Source organism: Pleurodeles waltl, chromosome 12, assembly GCF_031143425.1.
Source record: "Pleurodeles waltl isolate 20211129_DDA chromosome 12, aPleWal1.hap1.20221129, whole genome shotgun sequence".
NCBI classification, from domain to species: domain Eukaryota; kingdom Metazoa; phylum Chordata; class Amphibia; order Caudata; family Salamandridae; genus Pleurodeles; species Pleurodeles waltl.
Genome location: NC_090451.1, coordinates 473012231 through 473024621, shown reverse-complemented (window position 1 = coordinate 473024621; position 12391 = coordinate 473012231).

Here is a 12391-nt window from a genome sequence, read left to right as displayed (position 1 = left end):
ATTGTCATTATTATATAATTTAGTAATTGAGGATTATTAATCACTCAAACTGCGGATTACATTTCAATAGATTGTATTAAGTGTGTGTGTTCCAAACAAATGAGGCAAATTGTCAAATTCTAGTCCTTAAACATTCAAAATGTACTTAATTGTAGAATGTCTGGTACAATGCTGCAAACAAAAACAACTAATTGCCTTAGATATCCTGCGGCATCAATTTGTATACTTGTTAAAAGTGACAGGTTCATTACCAAATAGACATAATTAGCTTTTCCTTCTTCCATGGTTGAACAAAGCAATCCTTTTGAGAGTGCAATGGGTTTCCATTAGTGCCATATATTTGTAGCCTGTGCTGTCAAAATTATGGAAGTTACTAAATCAATATGTCATTCTTTCACAATATCAAACAAAATAATGTGTTTTTTATTTTTAGTTTTGTATGATGTTTTACATTCTTCTACAGTTCATATTTTCCAAACATACTGCACATTTAGAGAATACAAAGCATAAGCAACATGTTGTGCAGTTCTGGTGAATTCTGTATACCTTTTACATGAGACCCAATTTACCTGCTGAACAACTCAAAACAGAATTTTGTACTTGCTTTAGGAATACTGTAGATCACGCAAGAAATAGTTTTTTCCGTTTCCATACCACCCACTGATATTAAACAACACAAACAACTGTATGCCATATGTGACTTGGGTATTGCATCATTGGTGTTATCCACACCCTATTCATCCCACCTCTTTGCATTAGGCCTGGATATTGACAGCTTAAAACATGAGTCAGGCTCTCACTTTGTTGGGAGGATCAGCAACCTGATCTTCTTTCAAAGAATACACAGCTCGTGTTACAACATGACTAAATACTAGGACCACTATTGTTGATGGTGCCTATTATATACTATCAACCTGTTGACCCATTTAAACATGTTTAACCCCTTGGCCGCTATAGATGTACCTCCGTTTCCATAGCTCTCACAGCCTGGTACTATGGACACAGAAGTCACATCCACAAATCTGGCCCTGGAGTAACCTTTGCGGTGCCCCACATCACTCCTGCCCCCAGATCATAGTAGGAAACGCTCTTGCTCTGGCTAGGGAGTTTGTGAAGTCCTGCAAATTATGTGATTTCGTCAGTGACAGGTTTACATAATATGCAGGACCTGCTCCCCGAAATAGCTTCCCAGTTTCCCTAGGAGCGCAGAGGAAACTGAAACCAGCCCCATTCACTGTGCTCACAGGAAACAATGAGAAAAGGGTGGGATCACTGGGAAGCTGAGAAACTCAGCTTTCCAGCAATTCCTCTCTTATCTTGCAAAACACCTACAGTCACAGTGGGATGCAATCTCCTGGCACTTCTGCTAGATAGCGGGGATTCTTTTATAGAGAAATATCTCCTTTGGCAGGGGTATGTGCTCCCTCCCATCTATGTTCAGTCAGATGGGATCATTTACCTTCAATCTACTCCTCTGTGGTGGATGAAAGTACTCGAAACACAAGAGAAAATCTTTTAAAAAGGCAAAGGTGTTAAGGTGACTCACCACAGCATAGGGCCATACCCCCAAACCTAAAACAAGGATTATGGTCTTTCGACCCCCATGAGGCAGATTGGGGTTTTCCCCAATCCGGCCCCCCTGGTGGGGTGGAAAGCACACCAGAAGACAGGATCAGGGATTGTTATTACTAAAAAATAAACAAAGGGTTGGGGCCACACACATAGGTATAGGGCTATGCCTCCACCCCAAAAGGGGGCAATACAATCTTTCAACCCCCAGGGGTCAGACTGAGGAGTGTGTCCCAAAGTGCCCCACAAAGGGTTGAGGAAAGTCCACTAGACAATAGGAAAATTCCTACATCGAGAGACTGTAAAAATGCTGGGTGGTAGAGAATTTGAGAATCCCCGCAGTTGCTGCAACGTTTCCTTACAAACTTATGAGAACAATATGAGTTAACAGCCAAAGTCGTCTGAGATTTGGAAGGACTTCTAGAATGAAAGCGGTCTGAGATAAATTGAAGTCACACCACCCCAGAGTGCCCTGATTGCTTAATTTTCAGAAATACAGGTTGGCAGCAAAGCCCAGGTCCAAAATTCATAGCTTCCCACATTAAAAATGGTTGATATTGAGTGAAAATGTTGACTATTTATCAGGGAAAGTGTGGGAATGCTGACTCATAGGTAATTTGTAGGTCCATTTAGTTTCCAGAGCAGTTACTTCAGAAATGTCAGTAAAAAGTGTGTTTTAGCCAACAATCAACATTTTCAGTTGCTTCTGAGTAAAATATATTACAGGATCTACACTAGTCACACCATCATAATCCCCCCTGGCATCCTAGTTTTCAGAAATGTCTGAACTACATTGTCAAAAATTGTGGGGTAAAAGGTGATATTTCTAGGTTGTGTTTTTGGTGTATTTTGTGTTGGATCCAGGAGGACCAACCACACAAGTGTGGTACTATTTGTATTGGAATACATGTTGGTGAACAGAATAGTGGACATTAGTTATTAACAATTAGATTTTAGTGCACTTTTATCTTCTAACTGTATGCCAGTATGCAAGAGAGAAAACATTCTGATGGATACTTCTAACAATTTCTCCTCACCTTGTGTGTTACCCAGATTGGATTCAGAAAACTCAAAAGAGGGGCTCCTGTGCATCAGTAGGTGGCCCTGTGTGAATTTGTGCCAATATGGTTTCACTCATGAAGTACCAAGTGGAGCAGCATTTAAGTGCCAACCATGCACACTGATATCAGTTCAGTTATTTTGCTGCCTTCAGATGAGGACCTGAAGCTTTACTTCTGTTTCTTAATGTGTGAAGACAATTTTCTTTTCTGCCTCAATAATTTAATGGAGTCTCTTAATCAAGATTTGAAATTCTGCCCTTTATATTTAGTTGAATTTCTCTGCAGTTCTCTATCTAACTTCTGGACGGTCTTTTGGTTTTCCTCAAATGCAGTGCCCTATCCCGATGTGAGACCAACAAAGTTTATTCACTTATGTTACTAGAACTTCTCCTCATCTTGCTTTAAGCACTCTATCTCTTGTAAATCTGCACTTCTTCACTTAACTGTAGGGGAAAATAAGAACTCTCAAACTCCATACTAATACTGTACCCTCCTCAAATACATGCAGCATTATTCCATCAATTTATATACATACTACCATGTCAGATATCTCAGTCTCCACATGAGATAATGTGCCATCTGTCATTCCAAAGATGGGCTCTTCAGTTAAGTCTTTTAATCCTATCCTGGCTACTAAGCATCTGAATATGGTCCTCCTTTGCCCGAGAAGCCCTCTTCTACTATCTCCATGGAGATATTACTTGATGAGGTCCAAGTTTTTCATCCTTATATGGAAGAAATAAAAAGGGAACTGCACATTTTAGATGATAAATGGTCTAAAAAAAGGCCCCAAAAACTCTGACTTAAACTCATTCTTTTCTAATTTCTTCCTAGATTGCTGGATTTGTCCTTCTCTTACAAACTCTGTATTCAAAAAGCACGAAGACTTGCTCTAATAGAGGATCTTTTTCTTTTAAACCAAGAGAAGTACTCCTTTTTTCCTTAAATATCTTGATCTTCTCAAGGTTTTTACTTCTGTAAGATCCAAAAAGAACTTATCTGGAATAAGTTGCAATATATTTCTTATCCTGGATGTTTCAAGGAAGACTGTTTTCAGAAGTAAGGTTGTTCTGACTCTCCGACCCTCTCTTTGTTTGGTGAATGCTGGTGTCGAAGTAAGCCTCAGCAAGGCCTACTAGTGCAAGGGGTTCGCCCTTCTCTGCACAAAGTTCTCAGACCATATAGGAAGAAGTTGGCACAGAAACTGAAATTAAAGACAAAGTTTATTAAACCTCATGAGGTGGTACCACAGTTCAAACAGCACCCTTCGGTAATGTTTGAAGTAGCACACTGAACTAAGAGAGCATGGTCCTTTTATACCCACGCAGGGGCTAAAAGGAGGTGGTACAATTATAGAAGCAAGACTTGTATACAAATAAGGTCATATGGAAATGCACAGTCGACAGGTAGGAGGGGCTAACAGTTTTCAAGGACTAGTAGACACATTACGGTTGGTTACTAATTACTAACAGCTACAGACCTTACTGGGCATGTGCAAAGTGGGAGATGCTAAATATACCTTGTCACTAGACAGATTTTCAAGAGTAGTTAACAGGAAGGTCAAACAGAGCACATGGCGAGCATATGGCAGCATGTGTCAGAGAAAATGGCTGCCATGAATACAAAATGGATTCCGCAAAATGTTCACAATAGTTGCTAAATACAAGATGTCTTCTGGTAATGCTTAATCTAATCGCTACTAAATTACAACACTGGGTACAGTTTTATTCAGCTGTTCTTTTTTAATGTAACCCTTAAATGTATGATGTCAACATGTAAAGATAGGAACAGCTCAAATATGTGTTTATGACAAAAGAGGAGAAAGCGTGGATACCCCCAAACCTCCTTCTTCTTAATGATAATCTTTTAATTTTCTTCTTTGACATTTTGCTTTTGTTACTAAGTTCATATTCTGGTTCACAGTAGTCCATAATGCTGTTTTTTCTCATTGCAGATTTTTGGGTGTTGTCTGTCCAACCCCTTGCTATACTATTTGATGATTTTGTTATAGCACCACTCCTGTAGCCCTGCTGCGGTGTCACCAATGTTATATGTGTTTTCACCCCACCTTTGTTTTCTACTTCATGTACATCTTACAGTCATTGTTCTCATAATATGTACTGTCTAAATACTTACTTCTACCTGCTATTTGTTTTTTCTCTCACATTCTTTCCCTTATATTTTTTTATTATGTATCTCTTACATGTCTCTTTCCTTTCTTTCTATTGTATTATGCTTGTGTTATTTTTCTTACTTGTGTGTCATTTATAGATTGACCTCTCTGCTCAGGTTTCCTGCACTTGTACCATTCAAAATTATCTCTTGGAATATTAAAGGTCTCACCAATCCCATTCAAAGGCAGAGAGTTTTGTCTCTTGTGGCCAGATTTAAGCCAGACCTTCCTCTCCTTCTAGAAACTCATTTATCAGACTTGGAAGCTCACAAAGTAAATAAACCATGGTTTGGAAAAGTTCTGGTTACCCTGTCAGCTACAAAGAAAAATGGAGGATTATACTATGTAATAAATATTTGAATGTCTCTGTTAATTCACATTAGACCGATACAAAGGGATGCTGGATTGCAACCGATTTATTGATTAACAGTATTCCTATTACTGTGTTTAATATTTATAATCTTAACCTAACCTAACCTGATCACACTTTTGGCAGAACATGTTTTGAATTCAAGAACAAACATTTATTATTGTTGAGTGTCTGCAATCAAATTATAGATCTCTTCAAAAACAGGATTTCTAAGGTTCATTTTATTCACAATTAGCATAAACGGTTTAACTCTGCCAGCTGCTTTTAATAGAGTCCTGAAAGCTTAGTAATTCCCTTTTGAGAAACTATTGTTTTTTTCCCCTGCCCATAATATTTATCCCAGATTGGACTATATTATTCTCAGCCCCTCTTTGCTACAACATTTAGGGGGTAATTCTGACCCCCGCGGGCGGCGGGCGGTGGTCGCCGCCCGCCTGGAGGGAGCCGCCATATGGCCGCTCCGCGGTCGAAAGACCGCGGAGGCCATTCTGGCTTTCCCGCTGGGCTGGCGGGCGACCGCCAGAAGGCCACCCGCCAGCCCAGCGGGAAACCCCCCCCCACGAGGAAGCCGGCTCCGAATGGAGCCGGCGGAGTGGGTATGTGCGACGGGTGCAGTGGCACCCGTCGCGTATTTCAGTGTCTGCAAAGCAGACACTGAAATACAAAGTGGGGCCCTCTTACGGGGGCCCCTGCAGTGCCCATGCCATTGGCATGGGCACTGCAGGGGCCCCATATGGGTCGGATGGCGGTATGGGGTGTCAGAATCCCCATGGCGGCGCAGCAAGCTGCGCCGCCATGGAGGATTCTGCAGGACAGCGGAAAACCGGCGGGAGACCGCCGGTTTTCCTGTTCTGACCGCGGCTGAACCGCCGCGGTCAGAATGTCCTGAGGAGCACCGCCAGCCTGTTGGCGGTGCTCCCGCATACCCGGCCCCGGCGGTCCTTGACTGCCGGGGTCGGAATGACCCCCTTAATTCATTCTGAGATTGGATCCATATTGATTTCAGAACACACACATGTGATTACAGATATTGATCTAATCCCTTATCAACATACTTACAATTGTTGGAGATTTAACAGAGCTTTACTGGAGAATTTCCAATTTACTATCTCTTTTACAAAATGTATGAAGGAATGTTTCTCACATTCATGAATCCTTCGATTCTCCTACATGTCTATTGTGGGATACATTTGAAGCATCAGCACAAAGTTGTATGATGTATTTTGACTCCAAACTAAAAAAGAAAATGATTCTCACTTATCTTAATGCAAAACAAAATCATTAGAAAATACATGTTACACATCCAATTCCAAACAGGTATTAGAAGATTTGGTCAAGGCAAAGTTAGCCTTTAACAAGTCTTCTACTAATAATGCCTCTGTTTACTTTCCTAAATCAAGAGCCAGGTATTATAGTGGTCGAAACAGCTTTTGCTTTTGGCAAACTATTTTAAACACAAAAAAATAAAGAATGAAAGTGCAGTCTTTGATAAATATCTCTGGCTCTCCTATTTTTAAAGATGAGGAAACTGTTAGTGAGTTTGTCAAATTCTAGGAACAGCTTTACAATCCAAATCCCTGAGGTTTTAATAAGGTCTATTTAAAAGACGAGAATTGGCGTGGCACCTATAGAGTCGAGATTGAGAATTTTCTGGAACACTTTCTGGAATTTTCTGGAGTCACTGCTTCTATGACTATGATTTGGGATGCCATGAAAGCCTCTCTTCAAGCTTCTCTGATCACCAGTGATATACCTTGGCTGGAATCTTTAAAAGCAGAAAAAGCCTGTCTGTTAGACAGAATTAATAATGAATATGAGATAGATATTTCCTAGGGTAGGGTCTAGAGAAAACAGTAAGACTTTGGATGAGGCAAAATTGGCCCTTGGGAGTATTATGATGCTAAAAATTACGTGCAGAATTCTACCCATCTATAGCAACTTTATGAAGAGAATAATTATGCAGGGAGATTCATGGCATAAACTCAAGGACACTGCAGTAACTATACAATTGATAAACTGGTGGTGCTATTACCTCGGATGGGTAGAATAGGAGGAGTTTTCTCTAGCACTTTAAAATATTTACAGCATTTCTATTGACGGAGACCGAGGGAGTTGGATTATTTTTTAAAGGATGTTTCAATTCAAGTTTTGTCTGAGGATGATCAAGTTTTTATGGATAATTTATCCACCCTCCAAGATTTGGAAGCAATAGTTAAGAGAATGCCTGGGGGTAAAGAAGAGGGAGCAGATGGGTTTCCAACCAAATCTTTCAAGGAGTTTGGGGATCTTTTAAATCCTATGTATTGGAAGTGGCTAACTTTACACTGAAAGGCAGATCACTCCCCTTCTTTTAATCAGAGCATTGTTGTGTGTGTTGAAAAAAGGCAAAGATATTTTGGACCCTAATTCTTATCGGTCAATTACACTGCTTAATGCTGATTACAATAATAAGGTTGAATAAACTGGTTTTTTAGCTGATACTTGTAGACCAGAATGTGTATACTGCAGGGCAGAAGCCTTATACCAACACTAATTATCTAATTGAGACCATTGATGTATGCGCTACAAAACAGGTCCTAACAGCTTTTTTTCTTTTAGATGCTGAAATGACTTTTGATCTTGTGGTCTGGAAAATGCTCTTTCAAATTCTTGAAAGATTTGTTTTTTCTTGGCAGACCACAGGATTCATGAAAAGAATGAATATTAATGCAGACATAAGCCTAATTCTGAATGCACCCAAAGGTGGTTTATGTAAAATCTTACGAGAAACTATGCATGTTTGTCCCCTCTCTCCCATTTTGTTCACCTACTTTATTGTGTCTCTAGCCCAGATATCAGACAAAATTTAGGCATTTAAACACCTTTGCCTCAAATGTCCAAAATCATATTATACTCAGATGATCCAATGTTTTGATTGGCAAGTGAAAGTTCAGTACAGGAGAGGATGTTCAAGATCTTCTCTGCTTTTAACATTGACACAGCCAAGACCCAGATTATTCTTTGTAACTGCCTGATGGAGAAAGTGTTATGCTATTTGGGAATTTTTATTACAGTTGATTTACCTGGAATGCACAACATGAATTTTCTGCATAAAGTGAAAGCATTATTCAACAAGTTGGTGCTATTGCCTTTTACACATTTGGGATAGGTTACTCTTAAGATTGCAGTTCTTCCTTTATTTAACTTTTTATTTGCTGCTGCTCCCTGCAGTTTATACTCACAGTTTTTTAAAACGTTGATTCTATGATTTCATCATTGTTTTGAACTACCAGTAGCCTGAGAATACCGTTTGAACATTTATATAGGAATTTGTGGGTGGGATAGGAAGGGCTCGTCCTTCCTATCTTGAGATCATACTATTTTGCTCTTTTTTATAGAGTTTGTATTTTAGAATTAGAATATATTGTCATTGCTTTACCATCTGCAATGAACATGTGGCTATAATGATGTGAGGGAACTTAATGTTTGACCCCTTGTGCTTGTCTAAAACTAAAAAAGTTAGATACAAGATTCTATAATGGTTTTGTAGAAAGGTAGTGCAATTTTTAAAGAGATAAAATTTCCTGTATAGAGATTGAGAGCCCATTATCAGCTGTATCAATCAACATGGCAGTCACCAAGCACTGGCAATTGCAACTGATGCCCTAACTTGCCTCAGTGCCATAGTGTCAGTCAGACAGAGAGGAACCAGAAAAGGTGTGGCGTGATGCAAGGTGCACATGGTGTGCTGTGAAGCGGAGGAGGAGGGCGGAGGTTTGGGGGAGCACAAGGGCCTTACCAAGTAAAGCGTGGTGAGGCCAAGCACCCACGACTGCTGACACAAGCGCAGTTCACTTGGAGTTCGCCATTCAGAGCCAGGTGGCAGGGATCTATCAGCACAGAGCTAAAGTGCTGCAGCCCTGCCTAATGCATTTTCTGCTTGCCCCTGGAGGTAGGAAACCCATGTTCTCATCCTTACGCACACTACCACATTTAGCCTGTCAATCCACCTGCACTTAGTCTCAACATCTGCAGCTTCTCACTCCAATCGTGCTGTGCATTGCTCCCTCTCCTGGAAGAAGAAAGCAGCTCAGGAGGAGGAGGTGTAGTGTAGGCCATGCTGAGTGTGATGTCCTGGCCTGGCCTAGTTAGAATTGCCAGATTACTGGCTCATTGACAACTTGGTGAACTCATAGTCAGCAAGCTCTCTAGGCTCCCAACTGGCAAAGACACATTTAGGGCCTCTGCATCAGGAGAGGCAGTGGGAATTGCAGAAGTGGCTGTGCTAGGTCACAGTGGGGCTTGCGGCCCCAGAGGCTCCCTGGAAGCTTGCTCTGCTCTCCAAGCCTTGGTATGCTGCAGTCACCCTTAACACCATATTGGCAAGCATCAGGAGGCCAAAAGTGGACACATACAAATACAGAAACTAGCCGCATCATGAGAAGGCATCAAGGCATCCAAGCATGCTTGCTATTCAAACTAATATTGAACGAGCACTAGTGAGCCACCATTGGACTATAACATCAAGCTTCAGACAGCAGCTTGCCACTGCAGCCCATATGACATAGTCTTGTCGAGAGGGGGATCACAGCATATTGCATATTGTAAAGTAATGTAAGCATTTACATCTAACTGCCTCCAGTGGCAACCTTCTCTTTATTAGAGGCACCACCAAGGCTCTATTCAAGCCCAGCAAACAGATTCTACACAGGCCTAATGAGGTCTGGCAAGGTCAGGTGGTCAGTCCCCACAAAAAAATGCACTGGTCAAAACACCCAAGCTGCAAGCTCAACAAGATCACCATCAAGGAAGAGAGTCTTTTGCCCATCATCAACATGGAGCCTACACTCAACACGGTGGAACTACAGCAATTGACAAAGGTGTCTCCATCTCGAAGACAGCAGCTCACAGTTTTGAGCTGAAAATATATACAAAATGTAACTTTTTGAAGGATGCTGGATCTGTCCTTTTTACCAGTAATGAGGGGATCACTGGTCTACCAATGATGTTGCAACCAGAGGTTATCGTCCTTCTCTTGGAGGGGGACTCTCCGTGTTTAGAAGCTTCAGCCATTGCCCAAAAACAAGGATCAGAAGAAGGGTCAGCTGGATCTGGGTAATCTCCCCAAAACACAGAGACCAGCCAACACTAAAGCCCCTCCTGCACAAATGTGGCTGGCAGCAACAAAGGACATACGGAAGAAAACAAGGAAGGAGCCATGGAACAGGACTTTTAGAGTCATCCAAGAATCAGTTCCCCAAACAAGTAAACCTCTCTGAATGAGGTAGTAAGTGCACCGAACAATTCCAATGGCTCCCCAGATGGAGGAGCATCTGAAGGTGAAGTGCCTCTTGGTTATAGAGCCTCCCCCAGGCAATGGTCGCCTCTGACTGGTGAAACACTAACCTCAACTAATAGGGCACAGCAGACGGGGAAAAACACCTATTCAATGGGAAGGAGGCTCACTTTCTGTGACACCAAAGGCCAAAAAGCACACTTCCCGCTCAGTAGCCAAAGTTAGCAGAGATCATTCTGGGCTGCTTTCTCTGAAGAGGCTCAGACAACAAACAACAACATTTCCTATCTTACAGACCCAGAAATGGAAGGAGTTGGTAGCTTTGTACACTGAGAGCTCACCACAAGCAGAACACATTCAAAATGTCAAATTGGAACTTGGGCTGGAAAAAGAACAACAGATGGATACCATCTGGTCAGCTCTTTTAAATACTATATAATCATTAATGAATGCCCTACATTACCAGTCAGACAGAATGGGCATTCAGCTATCACTTCTGAACACTCTAGCAGTATTTGTTTCCAGCATAGATGAAAAACTTGGTGACAAACAACTTGTTTAGGTGAGCCCAGTCTGAGTCTCAAATGACATGAACTAGCTGTGCCTGTACTCCAGCAATGGACAAGTTGTCTTCCCTTCCTATTGTGTTAGGGGACCTCCTAGTAGGCTTAACACAAACCACTAAGCCTGCAAATGGAGCTCAGTCATATTTTCCAGGCTTCACTCCGGATGCTCACGGTTCACAACTAATGGTCACTCTCTCCTCCACAGACATATTCAGCTTGATTCAGGATATACGTTCATTAGGCAAAAGGTCTCAGAACCTACTAAATAGGCAGGTAAAAAGTACAAACAAATTAGAATCCAACTCAGCAAATACTCTGTGCTATGGCAGCCAAAAGCCCACAAGCCGGACGAAATAAGAGAAGGAGAGGCAGGAATAAAAGGAATGACATTACTACTTACTTCAGGGCTTATTCTACACCCTGAACAGTGACAAGGTCTTTTGACGATAACAACTCTGAAATGGCATCTTTTCTGCAAGACATCCTAGGTACTCTAGTAGCAGGTAAGCAGCCAGGAGACAAAGCTGGAAATAGCAGCACTATCAGCAGTGATGCAGCAAATGGCAACACCATGAAGACCCACTGGAAGAATAAGGCAAAGTCAACTAGGAACCAATGTTAGTGGGAAGCAGCATCTTTGACAACAGAAAAGGGCAGTGCTCCGCTATTGAATATTGAAGATCCACAAACAGGTGGGTTAAATACTGGATCTAACCTTGCTATCAAGGTGCAACTCACTACACCACTGGGCACTGACAGAGCAGAAACATTGTTACCAATACCAAGCCACTAGGAGAACTTAAGCCTGAACAGGACTGCACTCAGCTAAACAATCCAAAACTGCAATGCAATGCAAAAATGGAAGGAATTAGGAGAATTCACTGTCATAATTCCAAGACTGAGGTCATAATAGTAAACATATATAATCACCCCAAAAACAGGTCAAAGGCCTCATGACTGCTGATTGATGAAATCATGAGCTATCTGGAAGAAGAACAAACTTCAAACTTCACGGTGTCGCTTAGGATCTGTCAAAGATGAAGACTTTATCAAAACTCAGTCCTCAGAATGGAACATACCGGTACAGGGAGGAAACGTAACTGGCAAGCTAAATCAAATTGGCAAGCAATGTTTGGGGGATCAGAACATTGTTCATTCAAAGAGGCAGGCTGTGCTGACCTGTTTTGCTCCAGGAGAAGTGCAGCTGAATTACCACCTTGTGATGATCCTCAAAAAGGTGGAAGATAAAATGGCAGCTGTGGGCAGTTTGTATTGGTTGGCTAATGTCACAAAACAAACTGTGCACTTTGAAATAAACAGCTATTTACCTGGAAGGGGTCTCTGAAATTTGAACTATAGGCACAGCAACAGTGAGGA